This window comes from Melopsittacus undulatus, unplaced genomic scaffold (assembly GCF_012275295.1).
Source record: "Melopsittacus undulatus isolate bMelUnd1 unplaced genomic scaffold, bMelUnd1.mat.Z mat_scaffold_300_arrow_ctg1, whole genome shotgun sequence".
NCBI lineage: Eukaryota > Metazoa > Chordata > Aves > Psittaciformes > Psittaculidae > Melopsittacus > Melopsittacus undulatus.
This window is the reverse complement of record NW_022994223.1, coordinates 55582-82467: the sequence shown is the minus strand read 5'-3', so window position 1 is coordinate 82467 and position 26886 is coordinate 55582. Positions and strand designations below refer to the sequence as shown.

Genomic DNA, 26886 nt, shown 5'->3' with positions numbered 1-26886 from the left:
GGTCTCAAATGAAACAAAATCTTTCTGAAAGCTTACGTGTGAAATCAGCATCATCTTCTGCATACTGGACTCACATTCTCACTGTGCAGCTATAGGAGACCTCAGAAAGCAAAGGGCATCTGGGAGAGGGACAAGGCAGCTTCATTCCCACAAACACTGCTCTCAGTAAGCAAAACCAGGGTTGTGATTACTGTGACAAAGATCCATTCAGACCTTCCAGTCACAGCCCTGACATAAATAGCCTAACAGCAATGATTGGCTTCATACTGGTGGCCTTGAAATGAGGAAGAGAATTGGGCAAAACTATACTGTCATCAGGCAAACAGATAGACAACCTGTTACTAATCCAAATAGCTAGAAAGAGTTTATAAATATTATTTTATGTCCTGGCAATGTAATATTATGTGCTGAAGAGAAAAAAAAAAGGCTCTGTTCTTTTGTGTTTAACTCTGAGCTGCTCTGAACGCCACAGAGGAAATTGTACTTATATGAATTGGTTGTACATCTCAAGACTCTGTGTGTTGCAGTATTTTGTCCCAGAGTCATTAAGCATTTTATGAAGGGCTATGTTATGTGACACAATGGTCTTATCATTAGGTGTGTACATATTACATCATATACGGAGAAAGGACTTAGTTTATGCATCAAGTTTTTCAAATTAAGAATGTCCATGTCTCTTAAAAGGGCATCGGTGTTATATTTTAAATTATCATTTGGAAAGTTTCTAAGGGATTTCTTTCACGTGACAGTATGGTTTCTCAGATTTTACATCACGAAAACATGGGCACCATTTTAACATCCTCCTGTTAGAAATGGTTATTATCTATTGCTTTGACTGGCAATCTAGATTAAAAAACCCCAGTATCTAGATTAGAGTCATGATCCTCCCAGGCATTTCTGCAACCTCACCTGAAAAAAGATAGAGGGTTTACTTCATGATACAGCAGTGAGACTGATACACAGGAAGGATATGAAGAACAAGATAAATGTTGTTCAGTCTTAAAGGACAAAATTATCATGGCTGATCACCAGTATCTCATAAGCTATAAAACTGGGGTGGGCTCTGAAGGGGATTTTGAAGTTAAAACATTTACTGATGCATTTAATTTCTATAAATGCTCAGTGAAAAATTACTTGCACCTAAAGAACATCATGAATCAAGCTTACTAGTGGCCCTTTACTGCATCCCATGGAGAAACAAACTATGGGCTGGTGACTTTATAGGAGCCTCTATTTCAGACTCAAAATGTGTATTACTGTTCCTCCAGCAAAAAAAGAAACAAACTGAACTTTCATGGAAACTCTTTCCTCTTCAGCAGTTTAGTAGGTTGCTGTACCAATTTGCAGGGAAAGGAGGCAGAAAGACACAATGTGATTTATTACCCTTTAAACAATAATTGCAGTTCCAGAAACTGCTGCTTACGATCATGCAATGTAAAATGTCTTTGCAGAGCACAGGCAAAAGATGGTTAGTCATGTTTTCCTCAAAAAAAAAAGCTGTTACAAAAGGTATCTTTGCAGAATCATATTATCGATCAGTCTTGTTTGTCTCGTTTGGGAAAATCTTTCTTCTGGCAGAAGAAATTTTAAGTATTCAGGCCATGAAGCTTCTCCAGGAGGAGCTGCATAGATTTAGTTTCACCCAGAAAAAGGCACCAAGTAAGAGAGGCATTGAGTTCCAGCAAAACTCTGCCTAGCACTGACAACAAAAATGATACATCCTCTGCCAGGCTGTTTGCAGTAAGTCAGTCAATTTTAGGAATTAAAAGTAAAGTTAAATGCGTCAATTCTGCCTCAATCCATTGAGTGCTTGGCAAATGAGTTTTCACTGCAGTCCAGGAGCCACCTCATCTCAAAGTCAACTGGACACTTCTCTGAGTTATTAATGTTTCTAGATAGAGGGACAGGACACAGGGTTACTTTGTTTGTGCAGAACAGACTTTAAAGCTTTCTTTATTTTTAGCCTAGTGCAGAGTTCCTTTAGTGGGAGGTTTTCAGAATTTCTTTCAATTCTGACTGGGTTGTAAATACCAGAGTAGTCTCTGCTGTGGTATCTCCAGTTTAGAGGGAGGCTGGGAATTGAAGAACTGTTGCAAATTACTTCCTTAGAGAAATCAACCAAGTTTTTGCAAATGTATTTCCTTTGCAAGTTAGTCCTCACTGTTTACCAAGGGCTTCCTGGGTCTCAGAAAACTCACCTACCTACCTATATGAAGCGGTTTTGTGCAAATAAACAGTCATCTTACAATCCCTTTTCATCATGGCTGTATACAAAATTCTACTTTTTCTGCAGTTCTGAATGCTATCTATAACTGGATGAAGACTCTTTAATGGCCGCACCCCAGCTGTGAATAATCTATATCAATTCTCTGTATTCAGAAAATACCTTCTTGTCCAAAAGCGTATTTACTTTTCTACAGTTAAATCAACTGGTCTCACTACCTATTTTTCTATACAAACTTCTCTTGAGAAGATATTTGCAACAATTCATTATGATTTGCAGCTCCATACCTGAGATCTGGTTACACGCTTTAAAGACTTGCAGCTTCATTATTTCTGACTTGAAAAACTTAAAGAAAATATTTGTTCCAGTCATGTTCAGCTGGCATTGTAATAGTTTCAGTTTCATGATAGATCCTCAATACAGCAATATGTTCTGAGCTTCTTTCTCTTCTCCTGCTGAAATCCAAAGAGTATTTTTATGAAATTAGAAAATGCTTCAAATATTGATTTCAGCAGGGCTACTTTGGGAAAACTGAGTGTGAGCACAGGTGTTTCTAAACTAAGCTTTTACTTGTAACTATAATTCCTTCAAAATATTTAGGCAGCAATATGATTTTTAAGTTTGCTCTATACCTTTAGCTGATAGCTTAAGGTATGTGCAAATGATGATATTAGTCAACTGATATGTACAAATGTGGTAATTATCATATTATGTTGACGTCAAATCTGAGCAGCTCAGACTTTGATGAAGTTAAGAGTGAATTGAACTATAATTTCAGGACTCAGGTGCAAAGACTTTAATCCAGACTTTCATCCCACTGTGTCTTTGATTTCATTAACTGTTTGCTTTAGTGATAACAGCAGATTTAGAAAATATGCTAAATTTTGCTATGTTCTTAGGGACGTGTATGTCTTCTTACTCTTAGACAGTGCAGCACGAGTCTTCGTGTCATGTAAGGAAATACTGTTTTTGTTAATCTTTTCTATTCTGTTAATCTTTGGAAAATTATTTTGCATCCCACTTCCACAATGTAGTAGGTGAACAGAATGGGGACCTTTGCAGAATAACTAGTCATTACTCTTTCTAGACTGTTACAGCCAATTAATGAATTAATAATGTTACAGGTCAGATTTAATGTTATGATGTATTTCTTTAAGTGACAAGAAGGGGGAACCTAGGCTGAAATAGTGAAATAAGCACAGGAGCTTCAGAATGAAAATGGCATTGATTTTATTTTATGAAACAACTGCTGTTTCTATGTTCATAGGAACATATTCTCACAGGCATTCTTTCTTGCTGTAGCTTGACAATCTGGATTTACACTGTCTTGGTTATGTGAAATACTTACTAAAAAAAAATAAAAAGACATACAACATCAGTCTTGATATTCTTGGACATTCTTACCCATGTGTGGATAAAGAATGGTAGTCAAGCGAAAGTAAAGCTGTCTAGTAGCTAGGCACACTCACCCAAATAATCTGCCTGTGAATCAAATTCAACAGACAAAACTTAAATGTCTTGTTCTGAAGCCACATTTTCATTCCAAGGCTTTGTTGTCACTGGCCAAGCAGAGTAATTTAAACGGACTTTTTATTCAGCATCCAGCTTTAAATTATAGCATTACAACCCTACTGTTTGATGATATCAGAAGGCAGAAATACAGCCTCTCTAGGAGATCTTTTCTTTGCAGATTGGAAGCATAATTTCAGAGATGCAGTGTTTGTGAAAGAGGGTGCAGGGCCAAAACATCATAGTGAGATGGGGTTAGACATCGTGTGTCATAAATTCCATGAAATGGATAGGAAGTTTAAAGGCATGATTGCAAAGTATAGTAACAGCTACAAAAGTATGCCAGTGCTGTTTTTAACCACTGATTCTTTTTTCTTTTGAAGGATGCAACAGAGCAGGTACCATGGGAGAGGACGGGGTACCCACACTCTGCTCATTCAGGCTTGGTATCTGTATGAAAGAAACTGCTTACCAAGGGATGTAGCTTTGTCAGATGTTTGAAACCATTATGGTCTTTCATGGAATGCTCATTGATTATTTTGTGGATTTTGGCAGCAGTTCCTTTTTTATCAGTGAATGTCTTAAGCCCAAATCTTAAAAATTCTTAAACATTTCAGATGAATAGGCAGAAAAATGTTTTTGCTGATACTGAGGGAAGTTAGTCCATGAGAGCTGGGAGACAAGTCAGTGGGAGTAAAGCTGGTGGGACAAGTATCCTGTTGCTGCTTTATTACAGCTTGTACAGAGCCTGCATTTTGCTCAGTATGATAGAATATTCCGCAGTTAATACTTTTTCCTTTCCTTTTCTTATTGCTTTTCCTTTCTCTTTCCCTTTCTTTTCTTTCCTTTTCCTTTTCCCTCCCTTCCTTCCTTTTCTTTCCCTTTCTTCCCTTCTTTTTTATTTTGTGGGTCAGAAAACACATTATGGAACACTTGGCCCACTGGTGCTGTTTTCTACTAGGCATTTTTCACTGCTCTTCAGTGAAGAAAGGTTTAATATTTTTCCTACACAGAATATTTTTTCCTTCCTTTAGTTCAGTCTCAGTCCAGCCAATGGCTAGGGAATGTCTTCAGGCAAAGCTGTCTCACAGCCCTGCAATGGCAGCTGGGCTGGCTGCAGGCAGAGGTACAGTAGGTTAACAGTGATGAGGCAGCCCTTCACCCTTCCTCCATGTGGTTTCCCCTCCTTGCTTGTATTTGCTTCTGTGTATATTGGCAATCTCTTGGAATAGTGACTCTCCTGACTGGTATGTAAAACCTTAAAGAAAGTCATTGTTTTCACTGTAGCTCTGAATCTCAACTGGGGGTGCTGGAAATGAAACTTGCAGTTACTGAAAGTGTAGCAAGATTTAGAGCCTAGAAACTGATTTTCAAATAGATTTACCAGATTTGTGTGGTATTTAATAGCTTGTGTCTTGAAAGCCATTAAATTTACATTATGCTTTATCACATTACAAACAGTCATGGTTCAAAGTTACTGTTTTACAAGAAGTCACAAACTTGGATGTGGATACAACTTGTTGCTTTCTTCTTTTACTTTTCATTAAAAACAATTTTTTGTATATTGTTGCTCTGATAAAAATGTAACTTAAAACTGTCTTCTTCCAAAAGAGTTACCTACAGAGCTGAACAATGCTTTATTGATAATAAAGTTGGGTTTTTTTGCATTGTTTTTATTCAGTGTACCCCATCTCATTTTCTGCAGCCCTTGGAAACTTACTGAAGCAGCAATACAAGATTAGACCCTTAAACTGTCACCAAGAACATTGTATTTCTAGCAGTGCAGTCCAATGTGCAATAGCATGAGTATGAAAATGATTCATGCCATCTATTAAAGGCTAATTTAAATACAGTAATACTGTTTTACCATTCAGATGCTATAAATTACTGCATCTCCTGTAGTTTGAGACTACATCAAGCCAGCTTTTACAACCTGCCAACAAACTCCAAACCCAAAGGATTTTTAAACATTGTAATTGTCACCATAGACAGATTTTTTTTTTTATTTTACTTGTATGGATAATAATCTTTCAAACATTTTAATACAATCCTAATGAAATCTAAGAAAAATGGATTTCATAGTTCATCTGCTCGTTCACTGCAGAAACTGCAGAACAGTATATTAAAATGTATTTCTCTCTTACTCATTTTATATTATCAATCAAGTAAATCAAACTTGGAATTCTAACTTATTAGCATAAAATCTCACCCAGACACAATCTACTTGATGAACAGGCTTCTAAGTTTTTGTTATGAGTCATAAATTATATTGATATTACTGAGGAAAAGAAATTCTCATACTTTACTCAGTGTTTTTGACAAAATACTGTATCAAGTTATGGCTGCTTGAGAAATATAATGTTTTGTTTGAAAAACAGATCTAAGCTGATTAGTTTATTAGTTGTAATACCTGTTACTCATGTTTCCTGCTTAAATATTCACCAATATAAAACAATTTTAACATTCCCTTGGGCATACAAGCACACACACACACGCACACATGAACGCGTATATCTGCCATGCCACAGAAGTCTGCCAGCTATGTACTTTTATATGAAAGTTTCTGGACTATTTAGTTCAACTGCACAGGATATTCCACTTGGTATAAATTAGAAAATCATACTTTGGGCCTAATCCTTCATTTCTTGAACACCTATGGATTTCTGCAACTAACGCAAATTAGAAAGGGGTCAGGCTCTTGCCTGCTTGTATTCAGGTAACTTTACATCTCTTATGTATGCAGGGATCCTGTAAGATACCGGAAACATGCAACAAAGTTTGAAGATGATCTTCATTTAAGCTGTAATTACAGAGGTATTAGCTGCCTGCTGAGATTGGGTCTTAGCAAATCCCCATTTGCTCTTTACACAGTGGGGCTGCTGATTTGGTCTTTTCATGGAATTTTCAAAATCTTATCTATACATCCCATCAACATGTACAGTAAGTACAGTCTCTGCCTGACTGCCATACAGAAACTGTTCTGCTATCTTCTTTTCTCTTTGCTTCCCACCCCCCCACCATGGTTGTCTTGGAACTAATATATAAATAATTATGGAAGGATTAATTGCGCTTGTACAGAAATCTTTCTTTTCTCTACAGTAAGCTATTCCTCTGTCTACACTTGAAATTATTTAGTCTACCAGAAAAGTGTATTTAAACCATTCTTGCATATTGTAAACATTTTCCTTTTGGAAGAATTCAGCACCCAGAATGACATACCTTACTGGTGCAAGTGGTGGCACTGAGCCTGCTTGTCTGCACCAAGGTGTCTCACTCTGAGCTCATCGAGTTCACAAATCCAACCCCAGCAGAAGGTGCTGAGCACTTATGCATCTGGCTTTGATGTGCCCAAACCCATCGCCTTCTTACTCTCTCTGTTCAAGACATATGGTGTGGCCTATGGGAATGCCACCGACAACTTTCACAGAGAAAGTGTGAGTCTCAGACTATTTGATCCCTTATCTTTTAGGAGGATACCTTTGTCCTTGTGAAAAGCTGCTATGCCCTGAGGAGAATCACAGACTTGGTATGACATGTTAACCTTTATTTGAAGTACATGAGAGATACAAGCATAATACTCCCTTGTTCTCTGTGCTAAGGCGCAGCACCCTCAATGGACAGGCACAGTACCTTGTAATGGGAAATGAAAGTAAGAAACACACTGCCTGCTGTCAATACCTCTTGAGCAAGTTTCTGTTCCTCCCCACTGTATGGAGGTCTGACTCACAGCCTATCTCAGATGGCTGTCAGATTATCAGTGACCATGATAAAGCTTTCACTTATCCCAGCTGGGGAGGCTTAGAAGCAAATAAGAATTGCAGTAGGAAACAGCTGCTCACATGTCTGTGATGAGCAGGCTCACAGGAAGTTTTTTACTCAGTTTCTGTGCCATTCATTATTTAATTACCACCTGATGTTCCTGTCATGCAGTAAATCCAGAGAATTACTATTTGCTGAGACTTTCACTGTGTCAGTTTGTGCAGATGCGTAACACAGTCTCCCAAGTTTCTTGAGAATTTCAGATAACATGAAGGAATTTTAGTGCAACATTTTAGCTGGTTTCTATTCTGCGGCATGCTGCTCCAGCAGTGCCTACGGCTTTCCGCTCAGTTTTTGTTACTGCAGTCTGTAAGGATCTACCCTACAGTATCCCGATCTCTGCACAGGCAAGTCCCGCAGGCTGATAATAATCATGTACACATGCAGAACAATGATCATGATAAAAATCAGTGTAACAAAAACAATTTGCCTGATGATCACAAATGTTATTAATTGATTAGTGCAGCAGCTTTACACTGTGATTTAAGACAAAGACAGGTATTCCTTTTAAAGACATTAACTTAAAAATACAGCTCAGACAAAAAAAAGGTCAAACTGTGACTCAAATACAACTATGATCTGACCGTACCAAATACCACATGTAGCAATATCACCATATTTCTACTGTGTATAGAAAACTGTAGCCACTCACAGAATGTGAGGGGGGAAAAGATTTTAAAGTTAGAATTTGTTCATCCATTCCATACTTTTCAAACAAGATTACTGTTCATTAAACAAATTCGCAATAGATTTTCAATAAACCTCCTGAATTTTGACGCAGTCTTTAACACTGTGTAGTGTCACTGAGCCAGGTAGTGACACTTTTATTTGTAATAGATGGCATCTTTTTCTACATTTACAGCTACTACTTCCGCAGTTGTCCAAATGTGGTACCACTGACAACAAATAGCTCTCATTAGTGCTAATGGTGTTCTGAAAAACCTTTCCCCATCTACAAAACAGGCAAAGCAACAGCTTCTTACTTCAGAAGATGTTCTGAAGGTCAGTTACCTTACCATTTCCCTCCAATGAGGCTATCTTCAGCCATTAGCAGATGGAATAATGTGTACTGTAGTTGATATTTTGTTGGTTTGGTTTAAGGGTTTGTTTGTGCTTTTCTGTTTTTTTTTTTTGTTGTTGTTGCTGTTGTTGTTTGTTTTAATAGCATTTTGAAAAGCAAGTAATAGTTCTGAATAAAGGAGCAGAAGAAAGAAGTTACTGCCTCTGTTGTACAGTATTGCTTAGGACTATTTTTCAACACGTTTTTGATGACACATTTTCAAAGCCTCTCAATTCTGATATCTTGTTTTATTTATTACCAATGAAAACATTTCTGACAGGTAGGTAAGTGAAGCCTTCTAAACATTGAGATTGTGTCCTCATCCTCCAGGGAACTGCTAATGTCTTGGAAGCAAAACTGTGTGATCTGGTTCTGGAGGGATTGATCATTGGAGGCTTAGTAAGTGTTACCTATCCTCTTGAAGGGAAGGGCTGGTAATTCAGCCTTTCACCATCCTGTGAGTCATCAAGCAAATAGTCCAGCAGATGGATCTGGGGTTACTCCAGGCTTGTGAGTTCCTGACGATTCTCAATATGCTCATTAACCTTGTGCTTTTGAAGAGAAACCCAGTCTGATGCCTGAAGGCTTTCTATATTGACATTTCTGTTGCCAGTAGAGTTGAAGGAAAATACCATTTGTTTTTCATGGGAAAGCCTGGGAAGTTGGGAAAGGAGTAAAAGAAAGAGTTGGTTTTAATTTATTATTTATGCTGACATTTTCCCATAAATGAAAACAGGAAAATAGTCAGTTTTCAATATTAATTATATTTTTCAAAACTGGGGCTTCTGTATTAAAACCAAATATTTTTCCAGTATTTCATTTTCAACAAAGAAAATATAATTTCTTTGAAAAATGGTGGGGGGTACAATAAGTATTTTTATATGCAATGAAGGGGGCACTCTGTGTGTGAATAAGAGTTCAAACTACTTAAATATTATGTTAATGAATGTTGAGCTTTAGTAGTTTTTGGAACTTCATCTTTTTTTTCTTTTCCAGCCATGTCAAGTTTAATTTTCAATAAGATAGTATTGGTGGGCAACAGAAAGTTGATGCTGAATTTGCCCCTTCTCTGCACACAACTGCCACAGAGAGTTCCTTGCAAAATGCAGATGCTGCAGGGAAATCGTGCTCCAAGTTTCCTTCCCTGGTTCAGGAAGGAACCTTAAGACAAAGTCAAGCTGCCTGGATCAAGTATTTGACACCCAAATGCTTACTGCAAATGGACATAGTACTGATTCTAAACTTACCTAGCTGTTAACCCCAGAATATGAAACACCTCTGATCATTTGTGTGAGGCAAACATGCTCTCCCTGAAAACTGTGCTACCAGAAAAACTAGCAACCTCTGCATACAGACTTATACATTACTTAAACATAAATGATAGTGTCATAGAAGAAAAATAGGGGAAAAAAGGAGAAAAACAAATGGGATCAATGACACTGTGGAAGTGCCTGCATGGCACATGGGTAATCGAAAGTAGTGAACCGCATCATGCAAAATCCTGTTTCTCCTCCACCAGTGATACCTGAAACATGGATGCCTAGTGCAGAACTGTAGATGGCCAACATCTGACCATATGAGGTCTGCACAGAGCGGTTGCCATACCCTTGAGTGTTTGTTTCAGGCTTGCCAAATGGGAGCCAACAGGGGCTGAGTTTTTGCTCAGTCTTGTTATGTCCCCTCATCCTTTTTACATGGGTTTTGTTGCAACTGCTGTTTTCTGTCTGGCTTTAGTGTCTTTCATCTCTTTTTCTGTACAAAGCACAAAAACTAAGACAAGCATCTATGGCCCCAGGAGGAGCTTGTAGCCATGAAGTAGGCCAAGTTTTTAATTCTGCTTTTCAAGACTATAGCTGTTTATGACGTCTGGCTATGTTAACATCGACAGTGTGTTGGTTAGTAAAGATAATGACTAGTACTTGAAAAATTGACAGAGTCTCCAAGAGATGTAGGGTAAGACCGGATCAAAAAGCTAAAAATAAGAGTAGTGCTATTTAGTTCTTTCCAAAGGAACAAAACTGAAAATGAGAAACATCTTGGTATAGCCTACAAGAACACTGACTTGTACAATGTTAATTTATTGATGGTACTGAATGAAGTGCAATGTGAAACAAGGAAACTAAAGGCTATTAATGTCTCACTATATTTCAGAACTTGTATCTACCCTGCCACAAACTTTTTGCTTGGGCTAATATTTCTGAGAGGTCTTAGGAAACAGAGGTTCTTTTCTTTGTTTCATGTTTTTCACAGAGGTACTTTTCACTTTTTCCCTCTTACAGATGTCTATGTGGGTGAGAGGGACAGCTTTTTAGCAAACTGATAATGACTTGCAGCATTCAGTGAAGCTGTTACACACTGTACATTATTTCTACAGCTTCTATGTTTGTAGCTGTTTCTGCCTTCAGCAGGGGGTACCTGTAGTGTAGGAGAATGATAAGAAAGGAAAGAATGAAGCTGGAATCAAGAGAGAGCAGGATACTTTAATAAAACAGCTCAAAGTATCTTTTCAGGACTGACCTTACTATTCTGATTCTAAATTGGGTGCAAATCATTCAGGATTTATTCTGTTGTGTAAGGAAGCATAAGCAAACATCACAGGAATATAGCTGTGCTATGTAGCTGCCTTTTCTATTCAGCACCTTTATCTTGTCACAAGCCATCTTGCATAGTGACAGTATAAGCAATAAATTAAAAACTATAGCACTGTGTCTTTCCAAAGCTAATGGATTGTAAGCCCACAGTTCTCACCCTAGCAGGCAGGCATTTGTCCCATTTGTTCCTTCTCTTTTTTACCACTTAGTATACTAGTATACTTTCCCCTTTCATCCACAGGAATTATTTGCTATCATCAACACAGTTTTGTTTATTACTTGATAATGGAAATGAATCAAGTTGTATACTGCTCTCTGTGCCCTGTACAGTATCATCATTATATGATAATAGCAGAGATAGATCAGAATGGTAGAACATGTTTGATTAGTATCTCCCAACAAGGGCACAAATTTTATTGGTATTTAATATCAAGAGGCATAAGAACAGAGATCATCAGTTTAGGGAGAATCTATGCTAGGCTTAGTACAATTATCACTTCTCATAGACTTGGGTATTGGGTATTATTATGTTGGTAGATGTGTAGAGTTTTAATGCCATGCATGTAGATTGATATCTATCTTTTCTGAATTTTTGTTCAGCTTTATGTATCTTAAATATGTGCAATATGGAAAACAGAAGATACCTACATGCCCAGCAGGATGGTGATCACAAAGTATGCTCCAAAGATGACATTAATTGCACATTTTTCAACAGCTGAACTTTTACATCAAAATCCTGGCTGACTGCATATTTTAGTTCAACAGTTCGATAAGAAATAGTACTACTAATATCATAAAGGTAAGTCAAAGAATTCAGTATTCCGAAGACTTACTGTAGAAAAACTCCCATAGGAATGGCAGAAATAATCAGAAAACATAAGTTAAAGCTGAATTTGATATTTTAATATGTCCGATAAGACAGAAACTGAGCAAAAAAGTGTTTAAAAAGATTGATTTTTTTTTCCTGCTGCAACATCTCACTAGTTCATTAGAAATTCAATAACACTTATCTTCTGACCACAGTCTAACTCCCCACATGTGGTATCCTTGAAGAAATCATGCTATTATTATTACTATTTGTTAGTAGTACTTCCAGAGAATATATGTTTAACCATTCTACCCTGGGCAAAATCTCCCTTGCACCCCAATGCTATATTAACTCAAACCAAAAAGATATCCCAGCCAAAATCTTAGAAATCAAAGCGCAAGACAACATCGGTAGGCAAGCCAGTAAAAGAATGAGCAACAGTCTGGCTCACCATCACATTTTGTGGAGAAACTATGGAAGAAAATGTTATGATTTTAAAATGCCACACAGGCATAAAATACCATTACAGGTGAACAGGAGCGAAATGACAATTAAAAGATGTGAGAAAAGGTTATTCTGAGTGGTTTGTGGAATCAAACACATTTGCCAGGGCTGCAGAAGGAGGGATCATGAGAGAGGGAAACAGACACAGGCCTGGATACTTCTGTCACCTATTGAGAGCTTGGCACTAAGCTCGAAGAGGTGCTGCATGGTAGTGCTCCCTTGTAAATGGTTCATGGTAGGTTGTTTTTGTAACATACACGGAGTTTTGCATGTACCATGCATGAAAGAGGCTAAAGGCAAGAGACACTCTTCAGTGAGATGGGCAGTGCAGGACCTGGCCATTGTCCCACCCTTGTTGAAGACTCTCCAGCAGATGCAGATCAGTGGACACAGATTCCTGTTGCTACAGGGTCACTCATTGAAAGGCCTCTGAAGAGGAATGCTGGTGATATCTGTACAAAGAAAATAGGAAGTGAACTTTACATATGCAGAGGAAAATGAAACAGTTCTGTGTGTCATAGCTATTCCTTATTAAGCTGTGTTGTAAAACAACTTGCTTGTTTAATCTGGCCAGGAGTATGTGTTACAGGATAAAATGTTGCCACGTGAACAAGCCACCATAATTATAAAGACCATGACATGATGCTTTGCAGCATAGAGTTGATCATGGACAATTTACCACAAGGTGAACTAATTATATTCATTTCTTGCCTAAGTCATCAGGAGGATCTGCTTCAGGGAACTGGAGCATTTTCAGTGGAGAGCTTGACCAGTCAGAGGTAAATGAATGCAGTTCAAAGATACCCTGAAAGAGAAAAAACCAGTCCTGGGAAATAATAATGTGGGGTGGTTTTGAGTTCTTTGGGCAAACTAGCCAAGCAAAATTACGGGGTTATTTAGCTAGATAGCTTCTCAAAGTGATTTGGAGCCTATTGAGAAATCCTTATTTGAAAAAAAGTATGGGGTCTTCTGTTAGCCTAAGAATAACTCTAAGAAACTTGCTCTGAGGGATTTTGTGAACTATATTTTAGAAACTTCTTTTCCGTTTTGGGTGAACTGATTTAAAAATTATCAGGAATACCAAGAGCTTTCAATAATTTTGGAAAGGGGCAAATAAGCTTACTATGAGCCCCAAAAGTGAGTACCATGGGTGCTAAAATGCACATGGGCATCTAATTTTACACCCAAGGATGAACATAAAAGCAGTAAGATAAAAGGAGCTTTAATCTCAGCAAAGGATAAAAGGAATGAGCTAGTGAGAATGTCAGGTAGATTAATTAAAGGAGTCACAGTGAACAATATTAGGCAGTAAATAACATTAGGGCATAACATAATTACCATTTCTAAGAGTTATTTATCACCAAGTAAACCCTTTTTGGTCTAGGCCAGTCTTAATCCCCCTGGGCTCATGTACTTTTCTGGAGCCGGCCACACCTTTAATTATGTAAAACCTTAGCTTTCTTAATTTTTAGGTCTGATCTGTGCTTGGACAAGTTATTTTTTCCACTTTGGCTGGATGCTTCCAGCCGTCTGGCCCCAGTCCCTCATTTCTTTGCTAGATTTTGGACTGAGTCTGGGGTAGTTCTCGCACTGAAGTGTCATGCCTTTGTAACTCACTGAGATTTCCAGGGCCCCCAGGTACCACCAACTGCATTTCTCAGGGATTTCCTCGCAGCACTCATTTCCAGTTTGATTTGAAAGGTTTTTTTCTAATGTTTTCCTGCACCTGTTGGTTCTTCAACTGGGAGCACATGAGAGTGTCCTGTTAGGACAGGGGAAGGTTTCCCTGAAACTCTCTTCACAAAAGTAGGACATCTTTTGATTCTGATGTAATATTCTTTGCATTATTTTGTAGAACCAGCCAAGGCAGGTGCCCCAGGAAAACCTGCAATTTTTTTCTCTACTCCCAGTGCCCAGTTGATTTGTATGTCTTTCAAGTTAGAATGAAACCATCCCCCAGTGGAAAATGACTACTTGACTCCAGGCAAAATGTTTACAAATGTGGATTCTTTACAACATTTGGGTTTAAATAAAAAAAGAAAAAAAAAGAAAAAAAAAGGAAAAATCACTATGAGTTGGTCAGAAATGACCAGGTATGTTTCAGGTTTGCATTTCAAAAGATCTTTTTTGTACAGAATTCTTTGTCTGTTAATATATATGAAAGCTTATTAAAATGATTTTAAGGTCAAAATCAGAGAAGAATGATCTGATCTTACTGAAGCAATACTCTTGGATTAATCCCAAAATAAGTCTTTTAAAACTATTAAAAATTAATTCCTCAAGATATGTCAAAAACTTTATATTTTTTCATTTTTAAATGGATGAAAAGAAGAAGCTCCATTTCTTACTGGAAAATCCTCCTTGCTCTTCCCAGACAACATCTTCCATAAGCTATTATGTCACTGGACCTTCTTCACCTTGCTCCTGAGGTTCTAGGGCTGCAATTCATCTGACTTTGCCCTTTTAAAAGGTTTAGTCAAAATTTGATCTTAGTCTTCCTCTGTAGATATTGAAGAAAGCTGAGGAACCCCAGAGAGCCCATACAGCTAGGAAGAAGTCCATACAATTTATGGTGAAAGTATCTGCTTTGCTTTAGAAGAGGCCTAAAGAACCAGATGAAGTTGAAAAAGTCTGGGAGATGAACTTTAACAGTAAACTGCTTTGTTGTAGTGTTAACCATAAGTACAAAAGAAGCAATACCAGTGTTGCCTTTTCTCTCTCTGAAAAAAAAAAAAAGGAAAGCAGAGAGGAACAAGTGGAACTCAGACATTTCTGTGGTGATTCCCTCAGACCAGAAAATTCCTGAAAAGGAGAAAATTCCTTTTCTTCTTTCTTCATGTATCCCTTACGGTCATGTATATCACTATACATATATTACATTTTCTCATCACAAATGACATAATCTTTCATCAGTGAAATTGAGCAATTTTCTAAATTGAAAGATCTATATTAATTAGTCCATTCATGCAGGAGCCTATTTTATTCAAGATTTTCTTGAAACACCTGAATGAGAAGCCAAGGTTGGTTTAGGATGAAAGCTGACAGTACATCTGAAAATTTCAGTCTTATATGTATAATGATGCAACTGTACTACTACAACTAACCTTGTTCCAGCATTCTGAGTCCTTGTCTCCACTAGACATAGAAGTCACATTTTTATCTCACGTTAGCGAAGATTACAGTCATTGACATGTAGTGAAGACCAAGGGTGTACTTTAGCTAAGTTATATAAACCAAGATACTCTTTAAACTCTTAGCCAATGCTCTTCTCAGAACATTCTTAATTGTAAACAATTGAACAACATGTGAAACCTCTATCTTCACTTGGACTTTTTGTTTCTTTTTACCTGGCATGTGGTCAGAGCACTTTTTTTTTTCCCTAGCTCGGCATAGTATTATCTGTGGTAAGTCTATAGAACATAATGGAGTTTGCCTTTTATACTAGCTATGCAAATGAGTAAACACTGAGAGAAGCTCATCTTGGTAAATTTAAGACACATTATGAATATCCTGATCTAGTTACACTATGCTCCTCACACGCCTTAATTGGAGCCTACTAGCAATATATTTAGAACATATTTAAACATTGAGCTCCACACAAGGGCTTGTACTGCTTGGAATACCTAGAAATACTGTATAGCCTCTTTTCCATACAAAATAGCCTTGAAATGGTTTTAAACAATGTGAGGATGAAGGTGTGAGTGACTTGGAAAAATTTACTTCCTTTATCAAACTAGTAGTGGAATACTTCTTTAAAGATGGAGCAATTGAAATGAATACCATAAAAGCACTCATTAATATATTGTTGTATTAATAATAGTATTCCCCATTTTGATTACCACACAGAACTGCTGTTACATCATTTCTGCTAGTTGCAACTCTTTTGCAAATGGCCAAGACTTTGTATTACTTAGGTAAGAAGATACATAATGCCTAGTCAATAGTTCTGTCTACTTCTGACAAAAACTGTGGAGAAAGTCTGTGTGGAAGAAGGTGCTGAGCATCAGGCAAGATAACAAGTGTCTTCAGCTTCCAGCATGAATTAGAGCACTGAGCATCAGGCAGGATTGACTACTGCATAGAAAAGCCTCATTCAAGGTCAGCACGTGGGACTGTCACATTTCCTTTGATATTCTGAGTCCATAAATGTAAGTATGTATATGTTGCCCTCTTCAGGGAGGGTTTTTCCATCTGCAAGAGATGGCAGTATATCTAACACTTTTCAAATACAGATTCAACAATGGGCTTCATGCAACATGATATCCAGGTATCTTCTAAGACATGTTGCTTACAAGTTAAAAGTATTTACCTTTCTGATTTAACTGTTTCAGAGTGCCCTTGACAAAGCTGAGAGTTAGGAGCATCAGACATCTCCTCCCATCCATCCCCATCACGAATTCTCATCACAACATGGCAGGGAGAGGCATATGTTCTGACTGACTTCAGTGGAAAAACTTACTTCCCAAATCAAGTAAACAGTGAACCATTCCTGGAGCAAGTGAATTTGAGGACAAAATTTTGGCCCGTAGGCCAAGTTCCTAAAGACAGAAACATTGGAGGAAAGGCAAAATGCCACTCACATTTGCAGTGTGGTATAAATAAATAATATCAGTGGAAAGTGAAACTGCACTGAAAATCATCCTTCCTTTTAGTACAAACAAGGAGTTCCCTGTGCAGCGAGCAGAAAAAAATGAAGCCTGGATTTCTACGGATTTGTGCCTCATGGTTGGAATCTCTGGTGTCTAGTAAAGCATAAGCCCCATTTGAAAGTTTTTCTTGCATTTCAGGCATTTAGGCCATGTCTCCTCAATGGTGTGAGCTCATCTGAAACCTGTTAGTAAATGGAGCATGCTTAGGAGTGCTTTTTCTCCTGGGAGGCAATGTTTTTTTTATTAAACATATAGAACTTTATCTCTGACACCCTTTTGTCACTGACAAAGGCTGACTGACAGGTTTTAAACATTATAGATATAGTCACATAGAGAGAAAGTCTGACAAGCACAGGCACAAACAGATACACATGTATATGTAGATAATATAACATTATCAGAGATCTGTCAGATTAATCTGGGCTAACCTGCTGGTTCAGTACTAGCCCATAAGTGGCCCAAGTGCATGAAGTTTAGAGAACACCAGGTAGGCTCCACTGACCACACATTACAAGAGTCTGTCTTGTAGTTAAATTCTTCACTTCTGGCACAATCTGCCCTCATGAAACACCTCAAAATATAAGTGGGCCTATCAGTGCTGTTTTTTGCGCAGCTTTCCTATGATGTCCTCCATGTGTGATGCTTCCCTGTAGAGGGGGACCATGAATGTCCCCTCTCTACTGTGTAAGATTGTAATGGAAAGCCTGAAATATGTTAAATGCCCACTAAAATTACAGAAGATGAGGGATATAGGGAGATAACCCACTTATTAAGACCATTTTTTTCCAAGCCATTACCACTTAAAAGTTTCTTTTGTGATATTTCTTGCCACATTTTTTTACTTGTAAAAATTTTTTTACTTCTAAAAATGTGACCTTTCTTATGGATCTAGTGACCTATTCTGGAAATGTTAGCCTCCTTCAAATTGTAAGGGAAAAAAAGGAGTTCATGTGAAAAAAGAGAGTTTTTTTGCCTAACAGAGATGTGAACCCTGGGATGAAAATCCCTCTAAGGCTGTGGAGGTCTGTGCTGCCTTGTACCAGTAGAATTAAGCTGTCTGAGTAGATTGTGACCCCCAAAATGACTCAGTAGTGTAAGACAAATGGGCGTTGCCAGTTTACAAATGTTTTAAAAATAAAACATCATCTGGTCACTGCCAGTTATTAGGCAACGTAACACAATATCAAAGACTCAGGGTGATTACCTGATTTCTTCCATATCTGCTGAGTTAATTTCTGGCCAGTCTTAAAACAGAATGAGAATAAATATTGCAGAAATAAATTAAAAGAGATCAGTGAGAAAGGATGTTAAATGCTCCTCATTAATCTGCCAAAGAAGCAAGATTAAAATAATTACAGTTTAAAATTTTACACAGGTTTCATTAAACTCTAACCAGACTTTTCAATAAAGGATTACTGCTCAATGGCAATTGCTAGAGATGCTATCTAAGAGGGCGGATGCATTATCTGTATTTTATAGTTATGTAAAAATGTAATAACTTTTGGTCACAATTAATTACTATAATTCTGACCTAGAATATCGATTGGAAATCACACATAGCAGCCCTAGGTGATTAAGAGGAGATGTTGGGTTCTTCTAATGGTGGTTGGCCATGAATACTCTAGGTACTTAGTTATCAGTTACATTGCTGACATTTGCCAAGGAAGGAGAGGAGGCTTTGCAAGCTGTTTTCCTCTTCTGCCCAGGTTGACACAGAGAGAAATGGAGTATTAACTACATGCATATTAAATACAGTTGTGCTGATGCTGAGGAAGAGGAATTTGTGTGGTTCAGGATATCACTACCTTTCTTGCAGAATCAGCAGGGGTGGAAGAAGATAGACAACTTTCTGTTTATGACTGGTGCTGGCAGATGGCACAATTGGCAATGTGTCCCTAGTGCATTGATCATGCTACACTATTTACCCATTTGGTCCTTTCCTGATGAGCAAAGGAAACCTGAAATGAAAATTTCATTACACAGAAAATGAAGTACCGCAGATGTGAGATTGTCATTGGCAGTTCTTGCAGTCCTTGTGTGTGCTTTTATTTGGATGATATGTAGTTCACTGTAGGTAAAGGTTTTTCCTTGATCTAGGATAGTACTCCAAGCTCTGGGATAAAAGATGTATAGTTCTTCCAGATCCACCATGCAAAACCCATTTTCTTAGTCGGTGACTGTAAAGATTCTGGCTAGTCTTGGGGTTTTTTAAACAGCCAAGTTTTGGAAAATTCTAGAAAAGAAGCAGAGAGGGGAAAGAACATTTGAAGACAAGAGATAATCACATTTCTAATCTGTTAAAGTTCTCAGAAGTGCAACCTGGTTTAGATTACAAAGCCAGGAGAAAGCAAAGCTTCAAGTCTTTATTATTCTCTTTATGAGTTAACATGAAGTTAGGATAAGAATTTGGACATAAACCAATTTTTTGCAGTTTTTTTACCATAATATTGTTTTAATTTGAAACCAACAATTCTCACAAAGACAAACCTGGCTCTTCTGCTTACAAAGCAGATGAAATGATACATACACACTTGTCATACCGTCATTTTTTATTACATCCTATTGGAGATTCTCTTGTGTCTTTCTCCAAGTTCATGATGATCTTTTATTTCTTTTTTTTGTTTGTTTTTCTGTATTTCTGCATTTCATTGTTACATTAAAATATAATTAAGAAATTAAGGTGAATAAAAAAAAAGAGTTAGAAAAATCCATGTTAAATGAGCAGACTTATTCTTACTTCTAGTTTCAATATCCCTCCTTGGTGCTTGAAACATCTTTTCTCCAAGAAACAGCCATAATTTTTAATTTTAGTTCATCAGCTCTTCAGAAAAGACGAAAATTGTCCATCATATCTATACTTTTCTTAATTTTTTTCTTTGCTGTTGAGTACAAAGTCAAATTCCATACAATAGTAAGAAAACCTCTTATTTTCTCATTTTCTCAAGCTTAAATGTATTAATGTAATTTTTGTGTGTTATTTTAAAAGTACCTGACAAAAACAGGCATAGAGATATAAGCTTTGTTGAAATTGTTTAATAATTAAGTATGCTATAATTTATTTTTTAACTCCTTACAAGACTGCAGACTGCAGCCAAGGCTGTTGAAAAACAACTGAATTTGGCTTTTTTTTTTTTGGTAAATACCAGCCATGCTACAAAATCCCACTAAATTTATTGCTGAGTATTTAAAGCCTCTATATAAAATGTATTTCTTTATTTAAAGTAAAATAGAAATGTCAAAGCAAGAGCTAGCTTTTGAAGAATACACCAAAGGCAGTACAAGACAAAACCTTTTTATAGTTACGCTTAAATTTACTCACAGTAGTAAAATGTTGTATAACAGAAAATGAATTAGGGTTTCTTTTTGTGAGTGTAGAAAGTAAAATATTTGACATGGAGTAATGAGGTGGTAAAGTCAAGATCGTCTTCTTTCATGGAGTCTGGTGAGGAACAATTTGGCCTGCTGTGGTATGCTGAAATCATGTGTAGGTTCTAGCCCTTCTAAGACCACACAGCTGAACCTAATTTTACCCTATTGCAAAGACCAGGATCTTCAGTTAACATCTACCACATCCTGGCCCCTTAATCTGTGTGTTATATGGTGGCACCTCCCACAGTAAAAGTTCTAATACTTTTACAGAACCTCAAAGTAATTGTTCTTGCATGAAAAACATATGGAACCACAATTCATACTTGTATTAGTTGATAGCACTGAATATGTTTAATATTGTTTTCATCACTCAATTTTATCAAATGCTGTTTAAAACTTATGTTCGGGGTATTGTAGCTTATATTAAAATATGCTTTCAAAGTTATATTTGTTTTTTTAAATAAAATCTTTTTGAAAGTATCATACACTGGAAATAGGAATAATGTAGCAATAAAATAAGTTAATGCAGTTCTGAAGTTCTTCCACAGACGCTTTTCTTTACTTGGAAGATACCTATATTCATAGCGTTAAAGACGTAATGTGTATAGTTGGCTTCTCTGCACTGATATCCTCAGACCTTCAGGCTGAACAATTCATACAATTGGTCATGCAGTCAAATACATTTTACTCATCATGAGTCAGACCAGTTTCAGAGTTTAAATAGGAGATCTCTGCTAGCTTAATACATTTAGATGAAAACAGGTGAAGAAAAACTTACCTAAAGAGCTGAGTAGGTGGATTTTAGCAAGGTAGTTATCGCTGCTAGGATGGCGCCAAGCCGGATGGAGTAAATTGGAAGGTGAGGCTAAGGGCAGTGCAAGAGGATCAACAGCCAAGCCCATAGCTTCACTAATTCTCTGCACTGGGATGTAGTCTTGTGTGTCAGCAAGGTTCAGAAAACATTCTTCTGGGACATTCTGGGATCTCTTTTGGATGTTTGAGATAAAGAACAATGTCATATAGTTCCTAATTTGGTGGTTCCAATGTGGGATGGAAACAAGAAGCCAAATATTTACATGGGTTACTCCTCAACAATAAGGAGCCATCAAGTTTTGCATTTGAATCCTAAATGATAGAATTATAATTGATTTGGTTTATTGATAACCAGACACTCCTGCTATATGCTTGGAGTCTGGGAACATTCAGGCTTGGAGTCTGGATTTGTGGACATCTTTGATTTAATTCACACTTGCTACTTGTGTACTTGCTGCCAACATTGTTTAGATAATGCAGCACATCTGACAGGCTCTGTAGGAAAATCATGTCAAACAATGATGCTCTTTGTTGTGGCCAGGCTGGAATGTTAAACCAGGCTTTAAACTATACTGGAGTCAAGAAAAGATTAAAACATTTTTTAACAAAGGCTTCAAATGTAGAAATTAAGCAACTTAATTCTTCCACATCACAACCCTTGAATCACAGCCAGGGTAACATTTACAGTGTATTGAAGAGGTTCATTCATCCTGTTTTGTTTTAGAAAAAGCAGTTTATTTTCAGCATAAAATCTTGATCTGCCCAAGTGTGCCAGGATTACACTACATGTCAGTTCAGAATTTTTTTTATTGCTTATGGAAATATAACAAGAGACATTTTACACTCTTTTTATTGTTTTTGTTGTTTTTTTTTCTCTGTATCATTAGATTCCTACGTCTGAAGACAGTGACGTCACCAATTGCTTTGACCTTGGGTGTAACCCAGACCAAAGAACATCAGACAATATTTTGCATTGTGTTTCAGGTGAAATGTTTTTTTTTTAAGGCATCTGATACTAATTTAAAGTCCCCAAACCAGATTTCACAAAAATATACAAGCATTTTTGAAAAAGAGGAATAAATAAATAAAAACAAACCCTAAAACCAAACTGTATGGGACTTGTTTTCAGAAGATTCTTTTAAAAGCAACTCAAGAAAAAAGAAACTTTCATGTACGACTCCAGCAGCTAGTGCACTCAGGATGTGTGAATACTTGCATCACTTCACTCAAGAGTGAAACAAGTTTTGAATCTCTGCTTTTTGCTTCAGAGGAGACTTGTCTTGAGCAACAAACAGTAAGCTCATTGATGAAGGGAGCTTCATTCTGCTGAAGGTGATTTCTTCCAACAAGAGAAGAGTGAACAAGATAGCACATAACTCTATCTTAGCAGAAGTGAGGCTTAGGGAAAAATGAGGCTTGAGAAGGATTTTTCCATAACAAACACAAATTAAACTTTGAATTTGTGACTGAGTTATACCCTAGTTTTGAGTTAGATGACAAAAAATCACGTCTTAGAGAAAACGCAAGATGAGAGAAAATCCATCATGTGTCTAGAAAAACTAAATAATACTAAGATGTAGGTATACTGTAATGGACTTTAACTTAATAGAACAAAATCTACTCTTATTTCACTGGGTGGATGAAATTTCAAGGAAAATAAAGCTTACTTCTGTGAAGAGAAAAAAAAAATCATATTGTCTTTCACAAATTATGCAAGAACATCTAAAAAGGACACCAGTAATAGGATTATGAACCTGTGTGATTATGAACACACATGAACTATGTGTGTAGTTGTATGAGTGAAAGTGTCTTCTCCATTACACGTTGCAGTAATATCAAAAGGATTCCTAACACTAACAGATTTTAAGGTTGAATGAACAGATACAAATGCATCACCATTTGTAGCTGTATGCACGTGCCCATGGTTGATCCAACTAGCAGGCAAAATTCCATCCAAGGTATATGCACCCTGCCCCTTGACAGTCTTACAAGTATCCCTCTGGCTTTTCAGGTGCCTCCCTTTAACATGAAACAGACCAAACCAGCAGTACTTCCACCCTATACTGAAGCTGCTCTCATTTTGCTCCAGCAATCACCTACCTGCTTCATTTTTAACTTATAGTCATTGCTTATGTCAGGCATTTTTAAGTTGCAAACGTGGGCCACATAGACTTTTACATGACTCTCATTATTTTTGTCAATGGACCACTCTTAAACACTATGAACTATATTCATAAACAAATTTATCTCACAAACCAAAAATTTGTCCTTAATCATTTATGACTATGCAGCTGGACATTTCTCTCCACAGCTGAGTTTTTACATGAAACAATAGGCTTACTGTGGGCTAAGAAGCTGTGTGAAGAGGCCTTTGACATAGTAATGATATAATATTTGAAACTACATTCCACAGTCTGTTCTTTTTGCAGCATCTTCCTTCATACTTTTTCATGTTCTAAATTCATAAGTTGTTTTATACAAAAGACTTGAACTTGTCTTGAGCTCAATAGCAAGTATCTTAGTTTACCATTTGAATACAATTATTTAGTGCAGTGTTTCCCAGATATTTGAATGTCTAATCAAGGTTATTAGGAGACAAAGTTACTTCCAAAGAGAAAAATAGCAATTCCCTTTTGTTAATGTCACCTGTAACTGGAATTAACAAAGTGATTAAGAACATATAAATGAATTTTGCAAATTATATTCTGGTTGTTTCGAAGTATGAATATAAGTGAGAAAATAATGGGTTGTTTCAGCCTGGTGACTCATATACCTGCCAAAATATGAGGGAAAAAGATCAGTTATAATGGAAGCAAAAGTTCTTTTTAGGGAGAGAAGAGAAACAACTTTTTCCTTAATAGGATTCTATGAATTAAAAAAACAGTATTTTTCAGCCCATAATTTTTGTTTTGTTATGTATTTCAAAATTATTTAAAAACTGTATTTTTCCTTCATTTCTTTTCTTCTTGTTGTCTTTAATAAGAAATGTATAATTTAATAAGAAATGACCTTTAATAAGAAATGACAGAAAAGCCCAGAAGTTTTACTTGAAAATGACAAAGCAAAGGTCAAAATATTCTCAGGCACATATATTTTTAGTTTAAGTCAACTTTTTCACATAGTTTTAGTTTGCAAAGATTTTTTTTGGCAAATTCAGTATTCATTAAAAATTTTGCCACACCTCATTTACAGACATAAGCTTACCCACGTAACACTCTTTGAGGTAGCAAAGTGTCGTTGGCCTATTCTAACAAACCAAGATGCCAAATTATTTCTGGGTAAGGAAGGCAGAAATGAGTTTCATCCATTGAAATAATTCAAGTCAATGAGCTAAGTTTCCCACCAAAGGAGCCTGGCATCCTGCAGACTTCAAGCTCTTACTTGTCTACATGCTTCTTGCTCTGAGGTTTTGTGTTCCCAGCCATATACTGGTAGGTCTTGTCTCATGACAACATACCAGAGCTCCCTTTCAGCTTCCATATCTGAACTTTCTTCCCATTTAAGCAGGACAGGGAGGGTGGTACATACCCAAATCTTATCATGTTATGAGATTGGGCAACAACCAGGTTCAGGACCTGAAATAGTTTGTGAGTTCAAGTCTGGGATGTAAAGTTCTGTCTTTCCATTCAACATAAAGTTCTCCAACACTTTCCTTCAGCCCCTCCTGTGGGTCTTCACTTGGAGAAAGGGATGAGGCTTCAGTGATCACAGCTTTTACAAGCTTTTACAAATTTTGTTTCGCAAATCTCCCTTTCAGATAAAATTGTGATAGACAGTTACAGGAGGAGAGAGGAAGGTAGAAGCACATCTTTGCCCAGACAGGAGACAGGATTAAGTGTGAGATATGTATGCCTACGGTGGAGGAATTTACTCCACCTGTGTACACAGCAGCATCAACTCTGTGCACATATAGGTCTTGGGTGGGGATGACAGTCTTGTCTTTATCTCCCCTCAGATAAACGGGGCACACTGTTCTTGAAGTCAAAGGTAGAGCAAGGAAATAAAAACAAATTGATTTTCAAGTAGGGACTTCAATTCTGCTAGTAAATGAAGGTTCCTGCAGTCAGTCACCAGGTGTAATTCCAGAGTCTTCTGAGATATTGTGCCAAAAGTAGGAGACAGAAAAGAGTTATCTCTCCAGGCAAATAGATATAAAATGCATGGATCAAACTAATGAACAGGGGATAAAAAAATGTTTTCTATGAAAAATAAGCTGACTCAAGCACTGTGTGACACAGTTAATGACAGACAGGAACTGAAGTCTACTTTTATTAGTATTTGGCCTGACCTACCTGGCTTTAGAAAAGGGCCTCAATTATTTCTTTAATTGAGTGAGCTAGACTTATCGGTGAGTTTACTCACATGAGATATTCCTGTAAAAGATTAAACAATGTGAAATGATTAGAAATTTGTTAACCCTATCAAGGCAATCCAATATTTTTACCAGCTTTCAAGTGATGGTGCAGTAAATCCATGCAGGCTTTGTGACATTCAGCAAATATTCTAAATCCATCTCCCACAAATGCAAGTACATAATTTACAAGGATGATGCATGCTGTGGGATTAAACAGAACACCAAATTTAAACCATGCACTGCCTTGGGACCCTCTCAAAAAACTTTATCATCTCTTTGCAACAAACATCTGTCAATATGCTAAAGAAGGTTTTGTCTTTATATTTTCCCAATGTCCTGTCAGGTAAATCTCTGGTTTTAACTTGGTCATTCTGTGTGTTTCTTCCTAGGGTTTTGCTGGCTTCAGGGTTTGCTGGTAGAATATGGAGTCTTCCACCTGTAAGGCCTTTGGTCTGTATCCACAGTAAACTGAAAAGTGCAAAATCTTTTTTTTTTTTTTTTATTTTTCTCAGTGCACATATTCTGAAGACAAGACAGAAAGAGCTATTTGCAATCCTCCATGCCATTTAGGGCCTTAGTTGTTCAGCTGAAGCTCACAGAGGTGATGAAACCCGTCTACACTAACACTAATTGGAACTCCTGTGAACAGTTCCAGCATATGTCTTTCTACTTGCCACTTCAAAGTGGAGTGTTGTTCTGCCAAAAAGATACCTCCTCTCAAGTGACAATGAAACAAACATTACCACACCATGGAGAAATTCTTGTTGACTCTTTCATATATAGACTGAATTTGAATTCCAGTGTTGTCCATCAGGATCACTTGAAAATTATTCCTATAAATCCTGCATGTTTTCTGTTACTAAAGAAGACCACCTTTATGTGTAAAACAGCTTACATGATGGCTTAGGCCCTGTTCTATTAAAAGAGAAAACAGAAGTAGGAGGAGGTACCACCTCAGAATTCATGGGGCTATGACAGAGGCTTTTAAGTGCTTCGAATAAACCACAAAACATAATAGGGGGTTTGCTGACAAGCAAGCAAGGAAAAGATTAGGATTAATTATTTTTCTCTCTGTATTAGTTTAACAGTTGTACCAGTGGGAAGAAAAGAACCAAACAGTTTGAATAGAGTTAAAGAATTTCTAACCTTTCCATAATAACTGCATGTATCTCGACTATTAGCAATC

The 26886-nt window shown here is 37.1% G+C and overlaps 1 long non-coding RNA gene across 1 annotated transcript; it reads left to right on the top strand.

Moving 5' to 3' along the window:
* The first annotated feature begins 4923 nt into the window (after positions 1–4923).
* On the top strand, positions 4924–26214 carry LOC117438425 (uncharacterized). Its single transcript, XR_004550783.1, has 3 exons — positions 4924–4980; positions 22234–22330; positions 26090–26214. It is a non-coding gene; the product is annotated as an uncharacterized lncRNA (long non-coding RNA).
* The last annotated feature ends 672 nt before the right edge of the window (positions 26215–26886 follow it).